The sequence below is a fragment of the Pan paniscus genome, chromosome 14, assembly GCF_029289425.2.
Source record: "Pan paniscus chromosome 14, NHGRI_mPanPan1-v2.0_pri, whole genome shotgun sequence".
NCBI classification, from domain to species: domain Eukaryota; kingdom Metazoa; phylum Chordata; class Mammalia; order Primates; family Hominidae; genus Pan; species Pan paniscus.
The window spans coordinates 46,219,912-46,244,406 of NC_073263.2; positions in this window are offsets into that span (position 1 = coordinate 46,219,912).

Below are 24,495 nucleotides of genomic sequence, written 5' to 3' on the forward strand. Positions count from 1 at the left end.
CTATCTACACTGCCGTCTGTGTAAACATGGAAATATCTACACCGCTATCTGTATAAACATGGAAATATCTACACTGCTATCTGTATAAAGATGGCAAAATCTACACCGCGAGCTGTATAAACATGGAAATATCTACACTGCTATCTGTATAAACATGGAAATATCTGCACCACTCTCTCAATAAACATGGAAATAACTACAATGCCATCTGTATAAACATGGAAATATCTGCACCACTCTCTCTATAAACATGGAAATACCTACACCGCCATCTGTATAAGAATGGAATTATCTACACCACTATCTCTATAAACATTGAAATATCTACACCGCCATCTCTATAAACATGGAAATATCAACATAGCCATCTGTATAAACATAGAAATACCTACACTTCCATCTGTAAAAATATGGAAGTATCTACACCGCGATCTGTATAAACATGGAAATATCTACACCTCTACCTGTGTAAACATGGAAGTATCTACACCGCTATCTCTATAAATATGGGAATATCTACACCGCTATCTCTATAAACCTGGAAATGTCCACACCGCTATTTGTATAAACATGGAAATATCTACAGGGCTATCTCTATAAACATGGAAATGTGCACACCGCTATTTGTATAAACATGGAAATATCTACAGGGCTATCTCTATAAACATGGAAATATCTACACCGCCATCTGTATAAACATGGAAATACCTACACAGTCGTCTGTATAAACATGGAAATAGCTACACCACTATCTGTATAAACATGGAAATATCTACACTGCAATCTGTTTAACCATGGAAATATCTACACAGCCATCTCTATAAACATGGATATATCTTCAAAGCTATCTGTATAAACTTGGAAATACATACACTGCCATCTGTATAAACATGGAAATATCTTCACCGCTGTCTGTATAAACATGGAAATATCAACAACGCTATCTGTGTAAACATGAAAATATCTACACAGCTATCTGTGTAAAGATGGAAATATCTACACCGCTATCTGTGCAAAGATGGAAATATCTACACCGCAATGTGTGCAAAGATGGAAATATCCACACCACTATCTGAGTAAACATGGAAAAATCTACACCACTATCTTTATAAACATGGAAATACCTACACCGCTATCTGTGTAAACATGGAAAATCAACAACACTATCTTTATAAACATGCGAATATCTACACCGCTATCAGTATTAACAGGGAAATATCTAAACCGCCATCTGTATAAACATGGAAACATCTACACCACCATCTGAATAAACATGGAAATATCTACACCGCTATCTGTATAAATGTCGAAATATCTACAATGCTATGTCTATAAACATGGAAATATCTACAACGCTATCTGTATACACATGGAAATACCTACACCGCTATCTTTATAAACATGGAAATACCTACACCGCTATCTCTATGAACAGGGAAATATCTACACCGCCATCTGAATAAACATGGATATATCTACACCGCCATCTGAATAAACATGGAAATATCTACACCGCTTTCTGTTTAAACATGGAAGTATCTCCACCGCTATCTGTATAAACATGGAAACATCAACACCGCTATCTGTATCAACATGGAAATATCTATACCGCTATCTGTATAAATATGCAAATATCTACAACGCTATCTGTGTAAACATGGAAATATCTACACAGCTATCTGTGTAAACATGGAAATATCTACGCTGCTATCTGTGTAAAGTTGGAAGTATCTACACCGCAATATGTGCAAATATGGAAATATCTACACCGCTATCTCTATAAACATGGAAATATCTGCACTGCTATCTGTAAACATGGAAATATCTACACCGCTATCTCAATAAACACGGAAGTATCCTCACCGCTATCTATATAAACATGCAAATATCTACAATGCTATCTGTGTAAAGGTGGAAATATCTACACAGCTATCTCTGTAAACATGGAAATATCTACACCACCATCTGTGTAAACATGGAAACATCTACACCGCTACCTGTGCAAATATAGAACTGTCTCCACTGCTATCTCTATAAGCATGGAAATATCTGCACCACTATCTCTATAAACATGGAAATATCTACACCGCTATCTCTATAAACATCGAAATATCTACACCGCCATCTGTATAAACATGGAAATATCTACACAGTCATCTGTAAAAACATGGAAATATCTACACCACCATATCTTTAAACATGGAAATATCTACAATACGATCTGTATAAAGATGGATATAATTTCACCGCGAGCTGTATAAACGTGGAAATATCTACACCGCTATCTGTTTAAACATGAAAATACCAACACCGCTATCTGTATAAACATGGAAATATATACACCGCCATCTGTATAAACATGGAAATATCTACACCACTATCACTATAAACATGGAAACACCTACACTGCCTTCTGTATACACATGGAAATATCTACACAGCCATCAGAACAAACATGGAAACATGTGCACCGCTATCTCTATACACATGGAAGTAACTTCACCGATATCTCTATAAACATGGAAATATCTACACCACAATCTCTATAAAATTGGAAATATCTACACCGCCATGTCTATAAACATGAAAGTATCTACACCGCCATCTCCATAAACATGGACTTATCGACATCGCCATCTGTCTAAACATGGAAACATCTACACCGCTATCTCTATAAACATGGAAATGTCTACACCGTTATCTGTATAAACATGGAAATATCTACATGGCTATCTCTAAAAACATGGCAATATCTAAACCACCGTTAGTATTAACATGGAAATATCTACACTGCTATCTGTATAAACATGGAAATATCAACATCGCTATCTGTATAAACATGGAAATACCTCCACCGCTATCTGTATAAACATGGAGACATCTGCACCTCTATCTGAATAAACATGGAAGTATCTACACTGCTATCTTTCTAAATATGGAAATATCTGCACTGCTATCTCTGTAAACATTGAAACGTCTACACCGCTATCTCTATAAACATGGAAATCTCTATACCGCCATCTGAATAAACATGGAAATATCTACAATGCTACCTCTATAAATATTGAAATATCTACACCGGTGTCTCTATAAACATGGAAATATCTACACTTCTATCTCTATAAACATGGAAATATCTACACCGCCTTCTCTATAAACATGGAAATATCTACACCACCATCTCTATAAACATGAAAATATCTACACCGCCATCTCCATTAACAGGGAACTATCTACACTACCATCTGTGTAAACATTGAAATATCTACACTGCCATCTGTATAAACATGGAAATATCTACACCACCATCTGAATAAACGTGGAATTATCTACACCGTTTTCTGTATAAACATGGAAATACCAACACCGCAGTATGTATAAACATGGAAGTAACTACACTGCCATCTGTATAAAGATGGAAATATCTACACCGCGAGCTGTATAAAAATGGAAATATCTACACCGTTATCTGTATAAAAATGGAAATACCAACACCCTATCTGTGCAAACACCGAAATATCTATACCGCAACACGTATAATCGTGGAAATATCTACACCACTATCTCTATAAACATGGAAATACCAACACAGCCATCTCTATAAACATGGAATTATCTACATCGCTATCTCTATAAACATAGAAATATCTACACCGCCATCTCTATCTACATGGAAATATCTACACCGCCATCAGCATTAACATGGAAATATGTACACCGCCATCTCTATAAACATGGAAATATCTACACCGACATCTGTATAAACATAGAAATATCTACACTGCCATCTGTAGAAAGTTGGAAGTGTCTACACCGCGATCTGTATAAACATGGAAATATCTACACCGCCATCAGTATAAACACGGAAATATCTTCACCGCTATCTGTATAAACATGGAAATGTCTACACCGCTATCTGTATAAACATGGAAATATCTACATGGCTATCTCTAAAAACATGGAAATATCTAAACTGCCATCTGTATAAACGTGGAAATAACTACACAGTCATCTGTGTAAACATGGAAATATCTACACCACCATGTGTATAAAAATAGAAATATCAACAATGCCATCTGCATAAACATGGAAATATCTACATCGCTATCTCTATAAACATGGAAATATCTACACTGTCATCTGTATACACATGGAAATATCTACACAGCCATTGGTATAAACATGGAAACATCTGCACGGCTATCTCTATACACATGGAATTACCTACACGGCTATCTCTATAAACATGGAAATATCTACACCGACATCTCTATAAACAGGAAAATATCTACAATGCCGTCTCCAATAACTTGGAACTATCTTCACCACCATCTGTGTAAACATGGAATTATCTACACTGCCATCTGTATAAACATGGAAATATCTACACCGCCATCTGAATAAACATGGAAATATCTACACCACCATCTGCATAACCATGGAAATATCTACACAGCTTTCTGTATAAACATGGAAATGTCTCTACCGCTATCTGTATAAACATGGAAACATCTACACTGCTCTCTGTATAAACATGGAAATATCTACACGGCTATCTGTATAAATATGCAAATATCTACAACGCTATCTGTGTAAACATGGAAATATCTACAAAGATATCTGTGTTAACATGGAAATACCTACACCGCTATCTGTGTAAAGATGGTAATATCTACACCGGAATCTGTGCAATTATGGAAATATCTACACCGCAATCTATGCAAATATGGAAATATCTGTAACGCTATCTGTTTAAACATGGAAATATCTACACCGCTATCTGTGTAAACATGGAAATATCTACACCGCTATCTGTGTAAAGATGGAAATATCTACACCGCAATCTATGCAAATATGGAAATATCTGTAACGCTATCTGTTTAAACATGGAAATATCTACACCGCTATCTCTATAAACATGGAAATATCTACACCGCCGTCTGTATAACCATGGAAATATCTGCACAGTCATCTGTATAAACATGGAAATATCTACATCACAATCTCTATAAACATGGAAATATCTACACTGCCATCTGTATACACATGGAAATATCCACACAGCCATCAGTATAAACATGGAAACATCTGCACCGCTATCTCTATACACATGGAAATACCTACACCGCTATCTCTATAAACATGGAAATATCTACACCACAATCTCTATAATCATGAAAATAACTGCACCGCCATCTCCATAAACGTGGAACTATCTTCCCTGCCATCTGTGTAAACATGGAAATATCTACACCGCTATCTGTATAAACATGGAAATATCTACACCGCATTTCTGTATAAAGATGGAAATATCTACATCAGGAGCTGTATAAACTTGGAAATATCTACACCGCTATCTGTATAAACATGGAAATACCAACTCCGCTCTTTGTATAAACATGGAAATAACTATGCCACTATCTGTATAAACATGGAAATATCTACACCACTATTTCTATAAATATGGAAATAACTACACCGCCATCTATATAAACATGGAATTAACTACACCACTATCTCTATAAACATAGAAATATCTACAACGCCATCTCTATAAACATGGAAATATCTACATCGCCATCTCTATAAACATGGAAATATCTACACCGCCATCTGCATAAACACGGAAATATCTACACCATCTTCTGTATAAACATGGAAATATCTTCGCCGCCATCTCTATAAACATGGAAATATCTACACTACCATCTGTAGAAAGTTGGAGATATCTACACCGTGAACAGTATAAACATGGAAATATCTACACCTCTACCTGTATAAACATGGAAACATCTGCACCGCTATCTCTATACATATGGAAATACCTACACCGCTATCTCTATAAACATGGAAATATCTACACCGCAATCTCTATAAAGATGGAAATATCTACAATGCCATCTCTATAATCATGAAAATATCTACACCGTCATCTCCATAAACGTGGAACTATCTACACTGCCATCTGTGTAAACATGGAAATTCCTACACCGCTATCTGTATAAACATGGAAATATCTACAATGCCATCTGTATAAAGATGGAAATATCTACACCACGAGCTGAATAAACATGGAAATATCTACACCGCCATCTGTATAAACATGGAAATATCTACACCACCATCTGAGTAAACATGGAAATTTCTACACCACTATCTGTATAAATATCGAAATATCTACAACGCTATCTCTATAAACATGGAAATATCTACACCGCTATCAGTATACACAGGGAAATAACTACACTGCTATCTCTATAAACATGGAAATATCTACACCGCTATCTCTATAAACAGGGAAATATCTACACCGCCATCTCTATAAACATGAAAATATCTACACCGCCATCTCTATGAACATGGATCTATCTTCACCACCAGCTGTGTAAACATGGAAATATCTACACTGCCATCTGTATAAACATGGAAATATGTACACCTCCATCTGTATAAACATGGAAATATCTACACTGCCATCTGTATAAACATGGAAATATCTACACCATCATCAGTATGAACATGGAAATATCTACACAGCCATCTGAATAAACATGGAAATATCTACACCGCTTTCTGTATAAACATGTAAATATCTCCTCGGCTATCTGTATAAACATGGAAACATCCAAACCGCTATCTGTATAAACATGGAAATATCTACACCGCTATCTATATAAATATGCAAATATCTACAACGCTATCTGTGTTAACATGGGAATATCTACACTGCCATTTGTATACACAAGGAAATATCTATATCGCTATCTGTATAAACATGGAAATATCTACATCGCCATCTGTATAGACATGGAAATTTCTCCACCGTTATCTGTATAAACATATAAATATCTACACTGCTATCTATATAAATATGGAAATATCTACACCGCTATCACTATAAACATGGAAAAGACTACACCGCTATCCCTATAAACATGGAAATACCTACACTTGTATCTGTATAAACATGGAAATATCTTCACCGCTATCTGTATAAACTTGGAAATATCTACACCGCTATCTGTGTAAAGATGGAAATGTCTACACCGGAACCTGTGCAAAGATGGAAATATCTACACCGCTATCTGCGTAAAGATGGATATATCTACATCGCAATCTGTGCAAAGATGGAAAAAACTACACCGATATCTTTGTAAACATGGTAATATCTACACCGCTATCTGTATAAACATGGGAATATCTACACCGCTATGTGTATAAACATGGAAATATATACACCTCCATCTGTAAAAACATGGAAATATCTACAACGCTATCTTAATAAACATGGAAATATCTACATCGCTATCTGTATAAATAGGGAATTATCTACACCAATACTTCTTTATGCATGGAAATGTCTACACCACTATCTGTATAAACATGGAAATATCTCCACCGCTATCTGTCTAAACATGGAAACATCTACACCGCTATCTGTATAAACATGGAAATATCTACACTGCTATGTGTATAAACATGGAAATATCTACAACGTTATCTGTGTAAACATGGGAATCACTACACAGCTATCTGTGTAAACATGGAAATATCTACACCACTAGCTATGTAAAGATGGAAATATCTGCACCAAAATCTCTGCAGATATGGAAATATCTACACCGCTATTTCTATAAACATGGAAATATCTGCACCGCTATCTGTATAAACATGGAAATATCTACACCACTATCTCTATAAAAATGGAAATATCTACACCGCCATCTGTATAAACACGGGAATATCGACACAGTCATCAGCATAAACTTGGAAATATCAACACCACCATCTCTATAAACATTGAAATATCTACACTGCCATCTGTATACACATGGAAATATATACAGAGCCATCAGTATAAACATGGAAACACCTGCACCGCTTTCTCTATACACATGGAACTACCTACACCGCTATCTCTATAAACATGGAAATATCTACACCGCAATCAGTATAAAAATTAAAATATCTACACCGCCATCTCTATAAACATGAAAATATCTACAACGCCATCTCCATAAACATGGAACTATCTACACTGCCATCTGTGTAAACATGGAAATATCTACACCGCTATCTGTATAAACATGGAAATATCTACACAGCCATCTGTATACAGTTGGAAATAACTACACCGCGAGCTGTATAAACATGGAAATATGTTCACCGCAATCTGTATAAACTTAGAAACACCAACACCGCCATCTGTACAAACATGTAAATACCTACACAGTCATCTGTATAAACATGGAAATATCTACACTGTCATCTGTATACACATGGAAATATCTATATCGCTTACTGTATAAACATGTAAAAATCTACACCGACATCTGTATAAACATGGAAATATCTACACCACCATCTGTATAAACATAGAAATATCTACACTGCCATCAGTAGAAACATGGAAATATCTACACCGCTGTCTGTATAAACTTGGAAATATCTAAACTGCTATCTTTGTAAAGATGGAAATGTCTATGCCGCAATCTGTGCAAAGATGGAAACATCTACACCGCTATCTGTGTAAAGATGGAAATAAGTACACCGCAACCTGTGCAAAGATGGAAATATCTACACCGCTATCTGTGTAAACATGGTAATATCTACACCGCTATCAGTATAAACGTTGGAATAACTACACCACTATGTGAATAAATATGGAAATATCTACACTGCCTTCTGTATAAACATGGAAATACTTACATAGCCATGTCTATAAACATGGAAATGTCTACACCGCTATCTGCATAAACATGGAAATAGCCACACTGCTATCTGTATAAACATGGAAATATCTACTCCTCCATCTGTATAAACATGGAAATATCTACACTGCCATCTGTATACACATGGAAACACGTAGAAAGCCATCTGCATAAACATAGAAATGTCTACACCATTATCTCTATAAATATGGAAATATCTACACTGCGATCAGTATAAACATGGAAATATCTACAACGCTATCTGTATAAACATGGAAATATCTACAACGTTATCTGTATAAACATGGAAACATCTACACCATGGTCTGTATAAACATGGAAATATGTACAGCATTCTCTGTATAAAGATGGAAATATCTCCACCGCTATCTGTATAAACATGGAAATATCTCCACCGCTATCTGTATAAACATGGACATATCTACACGGCTATCTGTATAAACGTGGAAGTATCTACACCGCTATCTGTATAAACATGGAAATATCTACACTGCTATCTGTATAAACGAGGAAATATCTACACCGCTATCTGTATAAACATGGAAATATCTGCAACACTATCTGTGTAAAGATGGAAATATCTACACCGCAATCTGTGCAAAGATGGAAATATCTACACTGCTGTCTCTATAATCATGGAGATATCTGCACCGCTATCTGTATAAACATGGATATATCTGCACCGCTATCTCTATAAACATGGAAGTATCTACACTGCCATTTGTATAAACATGGAAATATATACACAGTCATCTGTATAAACAGGGAAATGTCTACACCAACATCTCTATAAACATGGAAATATCTACACTGCCATCTGTATAAACTTGGACACATCTGTACCGCTATCTCTATACACATGGAAATACCTGCACCGCTATCTCTATAAACATGGAAATATATACACCGCAATCTCTATAAAGATGGAAATATCTACACTGCCATTTCTATAAACATCAAAATATCTACACCGCCATCTCCATAAACATGGAAATATCTACAACGCAATCTGTGTAAACGTGGAAATATCTTCACCGCTACCTCTATAAACATGGAAATATCTACACTACCATCTGTATAAAGATGGAAATATATACACCGCGAGATGTAGAAACATGGAAATATCTACACCGCTATCTGTATAAACATGGAAATACCAACACCACTATTTGTAAACATGGAAATATCTACAGCGCTATCTGTATAAACATGGAAATATCTACACTACTATCTCTATGAACATGGAAATACCCACACCGCCATCTCTATAAACATGGAATTATCTACACTGCTATCTCTATAAACATAGAAATATCTACACCGTCATCTCTGTAAACATGGAAATATCTAAACTGCCATCTGCATAAACATGGAAATATCTACATCGGCATCTGTACAAACATGGAAACATCTACACCGCCATCTGTATAAACATAGAAATATCTACACGGCCATCGGTAGAAAGATGGAAATATCTACACTGCGATCTGTATAAACATGGAAGTATCTAAACCTCTACCTGTATAAACATGGAAATTTCTACACCGCTATCTGTATAAACATGGAAATATCTACACCACGATCTGTATAAACATGGAAATATCTACCCTGCTATCTGTATAAACATGGAAATATCTACACCGCTATCTCTATAAACATGGAAATGTCTTCACCGCTATCTGTATAAATATGGAAATATCTACACCGCTATCACTATAAACATGGAAATGTCTACACCGCTGTCTGTATAAACGTGGAAATATCTACATGGCTATCTCTATAAACATGGAAATACCTACACCGCCAACTGTATAAACATGTTAATATCCACATCGCCATCTCTATTAACATGGGAATATCTACACTGCCCTTTCTATAAACATAAAAATATCTGCAACGCCATCTCCATAAACGTGGAACTATCTACACCGCTATCTGTATATACATGGAAATAGCTACACCACTATCTGTATAAACGTGGAAATATCTATACTGCCTTCTGTATAAACATGGAAATACCTACACAGTCATCTGTATAAACATGGAAATATCTACAACACTATCTGTATAAACATGGAAATATCTACACTGTCGTCTGTATAAACATGGAAATATCTACACAGCCATCTCTATAAACTTGGAAATATGTACACCGCTATCTGTATATACATGGAAATAACTACACCGCTATCTGTATAAACATGGAAATATCTACACCGCCATCTGTAAACTCATGGAAATGTCTACACAGTCATCTGTGTAATCATGTAAATATCTACACCTCCATCTGTATATACATGGAAATATCTACACGGCCATCTGTATACACATGGAAATATCTACACAGCCATCTGTATAAACATGGAAATATCTACACTGCCATTTGAATACACATGGAAATATCTATATCGCTATCTGTATAAACATGGAAATATCTACATCGCTATCAGTATAGACATGGAAATATCTCCACCGCTATCTGTATACATATATAAGTATCTACACCGCTATCTATATAAATATGGAAATATCTACACCGCTATCTGTATAAACATGGAAAAGACTACACCACTATCTCTATAAACATGGAAATACCTACACTTGTATCTGTATAAACATGGAAATATCTTCACCGCTATCTGTATAAACTTGGAAATATCTACACCGCTATCTGTGAAAAGATGGAAATGTCTACACCGGAACCTGTGCAAATATGGAAATATCTACACCGCTATCTTCGTAAAGATGGAAATATCTACACCACAATCTGTGCAAAGATGGAAATATCTACACTGATATCTGTGTAAACATGGTAATACCTACACCGCTATCTGTATAAACATGGGAATATCTACACCGCTATGTGTATAAACATGGAAATATATACACCTCCATCTGTATAAATATGGAAATATCTACACCGCTATCGTAATAAACATGGAAATATCTACATCGCTATCAGTATAAAAAGGGAAATATCTACACCAATACCTCTTTAAACATGGAAATGTCTACACCGCTATCTGTATAAACATGGAAATATCTCCACCGCTATCTGTCTAAACATGGAAACATCTACACCGCTATCTGTATAAACATGGAAATATCTACACTGCTATGTGTATAAACATGGAAATATCTACAACGTTATCTGTGTAAACATGGGAATCACTACACAGCTATCTGTGTAAACATGGAAATATCTACACCACTAGCTATGTAAAGATGGAAATATCTGCACCGCAATCTCTGCAAATATGGAAATAGCTACACCGCTATCTCTATAAACATGGAAGTGTCTGCACCGCTATCTGTATAAACATGGAAATATCTACACCACTATCTCTATAAAAATGGAAATATCTACACCGCCATCTGTATAAACATGGGAACATCTACACAGTCATCAGTATAAACATGGAAATATCTACACCACCATCTCTATAAACATGGAAATATCTACACCGCTAAATGTATAAGCATCAAAATATATACACCGCCATCTCTAAAAACATGGAAAAATCTACACCGCCATCTACATAAACAAGGAAATACCTACATTGCCATATATATAAACATGGAAATAACTACACTGCCATCTGTATGAATATGGAAATATCTACAATGCCATCTGTAGAAAGATGGAAATATCTACACAGCGATCTGTATAACCATGGAAATATCTACAACGTTATCTGTATAAACATGGAAATATCTACACCATGGTCTGTATAAAGATGGAAATATGTACAGCATTCTCTGTATAAAGATGGAAATATCTACACCGCTATCTGTATAAACAAGGAAATATCTACACCGCTCTCAGTTTAAATGTGGAAATATTTACACTGCTATCTCTATAAACATGGAAATAACTACACTGCTGTCTGTATAAACATGGAAATATCTACACCGCTATCTCTATAAACATGGAAATATCTACACCGCCATCTGCATAAACATTGAAATATCTACAAAGTCATCTGTATAAAGAAGGAAATATCTACACTGCCATCTCTTTAAACATGGAAATAGATACACCTACCTCTGTATAAAAATGGAAATACCTACACAGTCATCTGTATAAACACGGAAATATCTACCCTGCCATCTGTATAAACATGGAAATACTGACACAGCCCTCTGTATAAAGATGGAAATATCTGCACAGCCATCAGTATATACATGGAAATATCTACCACGCTATCTGTATAAACATGGAAATATCTCCACCGCTATCTCTATAAACATGGAAATATCTACACCGCTATCTGTATAAACATGGAAATACCTACACCGCTATCCGTATATACATGGAAATATCTACAACGCTATCTGTGTAAACATGGAAATATCTGCATCGCTATCTCTGTAAACATGGAAACATCTACACCGCTATCTGTGTAAAGATGGAAATATGTACAATGCCATCATAGTGAAGATGGAAATATCTACACCGCTATCTGTGTAAACATGGAAATATCTTCACCGCTATCTGTGTAAACATGGAAATATCTACACCGCCATCTGTATAAACAAGGAAATATCCACAACGCCATCTCTATAAACATGGAAATATCTACACAGCCATCTCTATAAACTTGGAAATATCTACGCCGCTATCTCTAAAAACATGGAAATACCTACACCTCTATCTCTATAAACATGGAAATATCTACACCGTTATCTCTATAAACATGTAAATATCTACACTGCCATCCCTATAAACATGATAATATCTACACTGCCATTTCCATAAACATGGAACTACCTACAGCGCCATCTGTATAAACATGGATATATTTACACCGCCATCTGTATAAACATGGAAATATATACACCGCCATTTGTATAAACATGGAAATCTCCACACCGCGAGCTGTATAAACATGGAAATAACTACACCGCTATCTGTATAAACACGGAAATATCTACAACGTTACCTGTATAAACATGGAAATATCTACACCATGATATCTATAAACATGGAAATATATAGAGCGCTCTCTGTATAAAGATGGAAACATCTCCACCGCTATCTGTATAAACATGGAAATATCTACACCGCTATCTGTATAAACATGGAAATATCTACACCGCTATCTGTATAAATATGGAAATATTTACACCGCTATCTCCATAAACATGGAAATATCTACACCGTTATCTGTATAAACTTGGAAATATCTACACGGCTATCTCTATTAACATGGAAATATCTACACCGTTATGTGTATAAACATGGAAATATCTCGACGGCTGTCAGTATAAACATAGAAATATCTACACGGCTATGTGTATAAACATTGAAATATGTCCACTGTAATCTGCATAAACATAGAAATATCTACACCGCTATCTGTATAAACATTTAAATCTCTACAAGGCTCTCAGTGTAAACATGGAAATATCTACACCACTATCTGTATAAACATGGAGATATCTACACCACGAACTCTATAAACATGGAAATATCTACACCGCTAAATGTATAAGCATCAAAATATATACACCGCCATCTCTAAATACATGGAAAAATCTACACCGCCATCTACATAAACAAGGAAATACCTACATTGCCATATATATAAACATGGAAATATCTACACTGCCTTCTGTATGAACATGGAAATATCTACAATGCCATCTGTAGAAAGATGGAAATATCTACACTGCGATCAGTATAAACATGGAAATATCTACAACGCTATCTGTATAAACATGGAAATATCTACAACGTTATCTGTATAAACATGGAAATATCTTCACCATGGTCTGTATAAACACGGAAATATGTACAGCATTCTCTGTATAAAGATGGAAATATCTCCACCGCTATCTGTATAAACATGGAAATATCTCCACCGCTATCTGTATAAACATGGACATATCTACACGGCTATCTGTATAAACGTGGAAGTATCTACACCGCTATCTGTATAAACATGGAAATATCTACACTGCTATCTGTATAAACGAGGAAATATCTACACCGCTATCTGTATAAACATGGAAATATCTGCAACACTATCTGTGTAAAGATGGAAATATCTACACCGCAATCTGTGCAAAGATGGAAATATCTACACTGCTGTCTCTATAATCATGGAGATATCTGCACCGCTATCTGTATAAACATGGATATATCTGCACCGCTATCTCTATAAACATGGAAGTATCTACACTGCCATTTGTATAAACATGGAAATATATACACCGTCATCTGTATAAACAGGGAAATATCTACACCAACATCTCTATAAACATGGAAATATCTACACTGCCATCTGTATAAACTTGGACACATCTGTACCGCTATCTCTATACACATGGAAATACCTGCACCGCTATCTCTATAAACATGGAAATATATACACCGCAATCTCTATAAACATGGAAATATCTACACTGCCATTTCTATAAACATCAAAATATCTACACCGCCATCTCCATAAACATGGAAATATCTACAACGCAATCTGTGTAAACGTGGAAATATCTTCACCGCTACCTCTATAAACATGGAAATATCTACACTACCATCTGTATAAAGATGGAAATATACACACCGAGAGATGTAGAAACATGGAAATATCTACACCGCTATCTGTATAAACATGGAAATACCAACACCGCTATTTGTAAACATGGAAATATCTACAGCGCTATCTGTATAAACATGGAAATATCTACACTACTATCTCTATGAACATGGAAATACCCACACCGCCATCTCTATAAACATGGAATTATCTACACTGCTATCTCTATAAACATAGAAATATCTACACCGTCATCTCTATAAACATGGAAATATCTAAACTGCCATCTGCATAAACATGGAAATAACTACACCGGCATCTGTACAAACATGGAATCATCTACACCGCCATCTGTATAAACATTGAAATATCTACACGGCCATCGGTAGAAAGATGGAAATATCTACACCGCGATCTGTATAAACATGGAAGTATCTAAACCTCTACCTGTATAAACATGGAAATTTCTACACCGCTATCTGTATAAACATGGAAATATCTACACCACGATCTGTATAAACATGGAAATATCTACACTGCTATCTGTATAAATATGGAAATATCTACACCGCTATCACTATAAACATGGAAATGTCTACACCACTCTCTGTATAAACGTGGAAATATCTACATGGCTATCTCTATAAACATGGAAATATCTACACCACCATCTCTATAAACATGGAAATATCTACAACGCTAAATGTATAAGCATCAAAATATATACACCGCCATCTCTAAAAACATGGAAAAATCTACACCGCCATGTACATAAACAAGGAAATACCTACATTGCCATATATATAAACATGGAAATATCTACACTGCCATCTGTATGAACATGGAAATATCTACAATGCCATATGTAGAAAGATGGAAATATCTACACTGTGATCAGAATAAACATGGAAATATCTACAACGCTATCTGTATAAACATGGAAATATCTACAACGTTATCTGTATAAACATGGAAATATCTACACCATGGTCTGTATAAACATGGAAATATGAACAGCATTCTCTGTATAAAGATGGAAATATCTACACCGCTATCTGTATAAACAAGGATATACCTACACGGCTATCAGTATAAATGTGGAAATATTTACACTGCTATCTCTATAAACATGGAAATAACTACACTGCTGTCTGTATAAACATGGAAATATCTACAACGCTATCTCTATAAACATGGAAATATATACACCGCCATCTGCATAAACATTGAAATATCTAAAAAGTCATCTGTATAAACAAGGAAATATCTACACTGCCATCTGTATAAACATTGAAATAGATACACCTACATCTGTATAAAAATGGAAATATCTACACAGTCATCTGTATAAACACGGAAATATCTACCCTGCCATCTGTATAAACATGGAAAAACTGACACAGCCCTCTGTATAAAGATGGAAATATCTGCACAGCCATCAGTATATACATGGAAATATCTACCACGCTATCTGTATAAACATGGAAATATCTCCACCGCTATCTCTATAAACATGGAAATATCTACACCGCTATCTGTATAAACATGGAAATACCTACACCGCTATCCGTATATACATGGAAATATCTACAACGCTATCTGTGTAAACATGGAAATATCTGCATCGCTATCTCTGTAAACTTGGAAACATCTACACCGCTATCTGTGTAAAGATGGAAATATCTACAATGCTATCATAGTGAAGATGGAAATATCTACACCGCTATCTGTGTAAACATGGAAATATCTTCACCGCTATCTGTGTAAACATGGAAATATTTACACCGCCATCTGTATAAACAAGGAAATATCCACAACGCCATCTCTATAAACATGGAAATATCTACACAGCCATCTGTATAAACTTGGAAATATCTACGCCGCTATCTCTAAAAACATGGAAATACCTACACCTCTATCTCTATAAACATGGAAATATCTACACCGTTATCTCTATAAACATGTAAATATCTACACTGCCATCCCTATAAACATGATAATATCTACACTGCCATTTCCATAAACATGGAACTACCTACAACGCCATCTGTATAAACATGGATATATTTACACCGCCATCTGTATAAACATGGAAATATATACACCGCCATTTGTATAAACATGGAAATCTCCACACCGCGAGCTGTATAAACATGGAAATAACTACACCGCTATCTGTATAAACATGGAAATATCTACAACGTTACCTGTATAAACATGGAAATATCTACACCATGATATCTATAAACATGGAAATATATATATTTATAAATAGAGATATAAATTTATATATCTCTATAAACATGGAAATATCTACACCGCCATCTGTATAAACATGGAAATATCTATACAGTCATCTGCATAAACATGGAAATATCTACACTGCCATCTGTATAAACATGGAAATACCTACACAGCCCTCTGTATAAACATGGAAATATCTGCACTGCCATCTGTATATATATGGAAATATCTACACCGCTATCTATAGAAACACGGAAATATCTACACCGCTATCTCTATTAACATGGAAATATCTACACCGTTATGTGTATAAACATGGAAATATCTCAACGGCTGTCTGTATAAACATAGAAATATCTACACTGCTATGTGTATAAACATTGAAATATGTCCACTGTAATCTGCATAAACATAGAAATATCTACACCGCTATCTGTATAAACATTTAAATCTCTACAAGGCTCTCAGTGTAAACATGGAAATATCTACACCGCTATCTGTATAAACATGGAGATATCTACACCACTAACTCTATAAACATGGAAATATCTACACCGCTAAATGTATAAGCATCAAAATATATACACCGCCATCTCTAAAAACATGGAAAAATCTACACCGTCATCTACATAAACAAGGAAATACCTACATTGCCATATATATAAACATGGAAATATCTACACTGCCATCTGTATGAGCATGGAAATATCTACAATGCCATCTGTAGAAAGATGGAAATATCTACACTGCGATCAGTATAAACATGGAAATATCTAAAACGCTATCTGTATAAACATGGAAATATTTACAACGTTATCTGTATAAACATGGAAATATCTACACCATGGTCTGTATAAACATGGAAATATGTACAGCATTCTCTGTATAAAGATGGAAATATCTACACCACTATCTGTATAAACAAGGAAATATCTACACCGCTATCAGTATAAATGTGGAAATATTTACACTGCTATCTCTATAAACATGGAAATAACTACACTGCTGTCTGTATGAACATGGAAATATCTACACCGCTATCTCTATAAACATGGAAATATCTACACCGCCATCTGCATAAACATTGAAATATCTACAAAGTCATCTGTATAAACAAGGAAATATCTACACTGCCATCTGTATAAACATGGAAATAGATACACCTACATCTGTATAAAAATGGAAATATCTACACAGTCATCTGTATAAACACAGAAATATCTACCCTGCCATCTGTATAAACATGGAAATACTTACACGGCCCTCTGTATAAAGATGGAAATATCTGCACAGCCATCAGTATATACATGGAAATATCTACCACGCTATCTGTATAAACATGGAAATATCTACACCGCTATCTCTATAGACATGGAAATATGTTCACAGCTATGTGTATAAACATGGAAATATCTCCACCGCTATCTGTATAAACATGAAAATATCTACACCGCTATCTGTATAAACATGGAAATACCTACACCGCTATCTGTAAATACATGGAAATATCTACAACGCTATCTGTGTAAACATGGAAATATCTACATCGCTATCTGTGTAAACATGGAAACATCTACACCGCTATCTGTGTAAAGATGGAAATATCTACAATGCTATCAGTATGAAGATGGAAATATCTACACCGCAATCGGTGTAAACATGGAAATACCTTCACCGCTATCTGTGTAAACATGGAAATATCTACACCGACATCAGTATAAACATGGAAATATCTACACCGCCATCTCTATAAACATGGAAATATCTACACAGTCATCTGTATAAACATGGAAATAGGTACTCTGCCATCTGTATAACCATGGAAATACCTACGCAGCCCTCTGTATAAACATGGAAATATCTGCACAATCATCTGTATATACATGGAAATATCTACACTGCTATCGGTATAATCATGGAAATAACTACACCACTATCTGTATGAACATGGAAATATCTACACCGCTATCTCTATCAACATGGAAATATATACACCGCTATCTGTATAAACATGAAAATATCTCAACAGCTATCTCTATAAACATTGTAATATCTACACTGCCATCTGTAGAAAGATAGAAATATCTATACCGCGATCTGTGTAAAAATGGAAATGTCTACACCGCTACCTGTATAAGCATGGAAATATCTACACCGCTATCTGTATAAACATGGAAATATCTACACCGCTATCAGTATAAATATGGAAATATTTACACCGCTATCTCTATAAACATGGAAATATCTACACCGCCATCTGCATAAACATGGAAATATCTACACAGTCATCTGTATAAACATGGAAATATCTACCTGCCATCTGTATAAACATGGAAATATCTACACAGCCCTCAGTATAAGCATGGAAATAACTGCACAGCCATCTGTATATACATGGAAATATGTACACCGCAATCTGAATAAACATGGAAATATCTACACCGCTATCTCTATGAACATGGAAATATCTACACCGCTATGTGTATAAACATGGAAACATCTCCACTGCTGTCTGTATAAACATAGAAAAATATACACCGCTATCTGTATAAACATGGAAATGCCTACACCGCTATCTATATAAACATGGAAATATCTACAACACTGTCTGTGTAAACATGGAAATATCTATACCGCTATCTGTGAAAACATGGAAATACCTACACTGCCATCTGTATAAACATGGAAATATCTACACCGCCATTTCTATGAACATGGAAATATCTACACCACCATTTGTATAAACATGGAAATAACTTCACCACCATCTGTATAAACAGGGAAATACCTATACAGTCATCTGTATAAACATGGAAATCTCTACACCACCCTCTCTAAAAACCTGGAAATATCTACACAGTCATCTGTATAAACATGGAAATAACTACACCACCCTCTGTATAAACATGTAAATATATACACTGACATCTGTGTATACATGGAAAAATCTACACAGCCATCTCCATAAACATGGAAATATCTACACCGCTATCTCTATAAACACGGAAATACGTACAACGCTATCTCTATAAACATGGAAATATCTACACCGCTCTCTCTATATACGTGGAAATATCTACTCCGCCATTTCAAAAACATGAAAATAACTACACTGCCATCTCCATAAACATGGAACCATCGACACCGCCATTTGTATAAACATGGAAATATCTACACAGCGATATGTATACACATGGAAATATCTACACCGCTATCAGTTTAAATATGGAAATATCTACACCTCTATCTCTATAAACATGGAAATAACTACACCGCTATCTGTATAATCATGGAAATATCTAAAACGCTACCAATGCAAACTTGGAAATATCTACACCGCTATCTCTATAAACATGGAAATATCTACACCGCCGTCTGTATAAACACGGAATTATGTACACCGCTATCTCTAAATACATGGAAATACATACACCGCCATCTGTAAAAACATGGAAATATCTACACAGTCATCTGTATAAACGTGACAATATCTACACCACCCTCTCTATAAACATGGAAATATCTACACCGCCATCTGTAAAAACATGGAAATATCTACACAGTCAGCTGCATAAACATGGAATTATCTACACCAACCTCTGTATAAACATGGAAATATCTACACTGCCATCTGTAGAAAGATAGAAATACCTACACCACGATCTGTATATACTTGGAAATATATACACCGCTATCTCCATAAACATGGAAATATCTACAATGATATCTGTATAAACATGGAAATATCTACACCATGATCTGTATAAACATGGAAATATCTACACCGCTCTCTGTACAAACATGGAAATATCTTCACCGCTCTCTCTATAAACATGGAAATACCTACACCGCTATCTCTATAAACATGGAAATAACTACACCGCTATCTCTATAAACATGGAAATATCTACACCGCTATCTGTATAAACATGCAAATATGTACAACGTTATCTCTGTAAATATGGACATATCTACACCATTATCTGTATACAGATGGAAATTTGTACAGCACTCTCTGTATAAAGATCGAAATATCTACACCACTATCTGTATAAACATGGAAATATCTACACCGCTATCTGTATAAATATGGAAATATTTACAACGCTGTCTCTGTAAACATGGAAATATCTTCACCGCTGTCTTTATAAACATGGAAATATCTACATACCTATCTCTATAAACATGGAAATACCTACACAGCCATCTGTATAAACATGGAAATATCTAAAAGGTCATCTGTGTAAACATGGAAATATCTACAACGCCATCTGTATAAACATGGACATATCTACACAGTCATCTGTATAAACATGGAAATATCTACAATGCCGTCTGTATTAACATGGAAATATATAGACAGACCTCTGTATTAACATAGAAATAGCTGCACAGCCATCTGTATATACATGGAAATATATACAGCATTATCTGTATAAACATGGAAATATATACAGCATTATCTGTATAAACATGGAAATATCTCCATGGCTATCTGTATAAACTTAGAAATATCTACACCGCTATCTGTATGAACATGGAAATATCTACTCCGCTATCTGTATAAACATGGAAATATCTACACCGCTATCTGTATAAACATGGAAATATATACACCACCATGTCTATAAACTTGGAAATATCTACACCACCATCTACATAAACAATGAAATGTCTACACCGCCATCTGTATAAACATGGAAATATCTACAATGCGATCTGTATAAACATGGAAATATCTACACCGCTGTATGAATAAACATGGAAGTATCTACACTGCTATCTGTATAAATATGGAAATATCTGCATCGCTATCTCTGTAAACTTGGAAACATCTACACCGCTATCTGTGTAAAGATGGAAATATCTACAATGCTATCATAGTGAAGATGGAAATATCTACACCGCTATCTGTGTAAACATGGAAATATCTTCACCGCTATCTGTGTAAACATGGAAATATTTACACCGCCATCTGTATAAACAAGGAAATATCCACAACGCCATCTCTATAAACATGGAAATATCTACACAGCCATCTGTATAAACTTGGAAATATCTACGCCGCTATCTCTAAAAACATGGAAATACCTACACCTCTATCTCTATAAACATGGAAATATCTACACCGTTATCTCTATAAACATGTAAATATCTACACTGCCATCCCTATAAACATGATAATATCTACACTGCCATTTCCATAAACATGGAACTACCTACAACGCCATCTGTATAAACATGGATATATTTACACCGCCATCTGTATAAACATGGAAATATATACACCGCCATTTGTATAAACATGGAAATCTCCACACCGCGAGCTGTATAAACATGGAAATAACTACACCGCTATCTGTATAAACATGGAAATATCTACAACGTTACCTGTATAAACATGGAAATATCTACACCATGATATCTATAAACATGGAAATATATATATTTATAAATAGAGATATAAATTTATATATCTCTATAAACATGGAAATATCTACACCGCCATCTGTATAAACATGGAAATATCTATACAGTCATCTGCATAAACATGGAAATATCTACACTGCCATCTGTATAAACATGGAAATACCTACACAGCCCTCTGTATAAACATGGAAATATCTGCACTGCCATCTGTATATATATGGAAATATCTACACCGCTATCTATAGAAACACGGAAATATCTACACCGCTATCTCTATTAACATGGAAATATCTACACCGTTATGTGTATAAACATGGAAATATCTCAACGGCTGTCTGTATAAACATAGAAATATCTACACTGCTATGTGTATAAACATTGAAATATGTCCACTGTAATCTGCATAAACATAGAAATATCTACACCGCTATCTGTATAAACATTTAAATCTCTACAAGGCTCTCAGTGTAAACATGGAAATATCTACACCGCTATCTGTATAAACATGGAGATATCTACACCACTAACTCTATAAACATGGAAATATCTACACCGCTAAATGTATAAGCATCAAAATATATACACCGCCATCTCTAAAAACATGGAAAAATCTACACCGTCATCTACATAAACAAGGAAATACCTACATTGCCATATATATAAACATGGAAATATCTACACTGCCATCTGTATGAGCATGGAAATATCTACAATGCCATCTGTAGAAAGATGGAAATATCTACACTGCGATCAGTATAAACATGGAAATATCTAAAACGCTATCTGTATAAACATGGAAATATCTACAACGTTATCTGTATAAACATGGAAATATCTACACCATGGTCTGTATAAACATGGAAATATGTACAGCATTCTCTGTATAAAGATGGAAATATCTACACCGCTATCTGTATAAACAAGGAAATATCTACACCGCTATCAGTATAAATGTGGAAATATTTACACTGCTATCTCTATAAACATGGAAATAACTACACTGCTGTCTGTATGAACATGGAAATATCTACACCGCTATCTCTATAAACATGGAAATATCTACACCGCCATCTGCATAAACATTGAAATATCTACAAAGTCATCTGTATAAACAAGGAAATATCTACACTGCCATCTGTATAAACATGGAAATAGATACACCTACATCTGTATAAAAATGGAAATATCTACACAGTCATCTGTATAAACACAGAAATATCTACCCTGCCATCTGTATAAACATGGAAATACTTACACGGCCCTCTGTATAAAGATGGAAATATCTGCACAGCCATCAGTATATACATGGAAATATCTACCACGCTATCTGTATAAACATGGAAATATCTACACCGCTATCTCTATAGACATGGAAATATGTTCACAGCTATGTGTATAAACATGGAAATATCTCCACTGCTATCTGTATAAACATGAAAATATCTACACCGCTATCTGTATAAACATGGAAATACCTACACCGCTATCTGTAAATACATGGAAATATCTACAACGCTATCTGTGTAAACATGGAAATATCTACATCG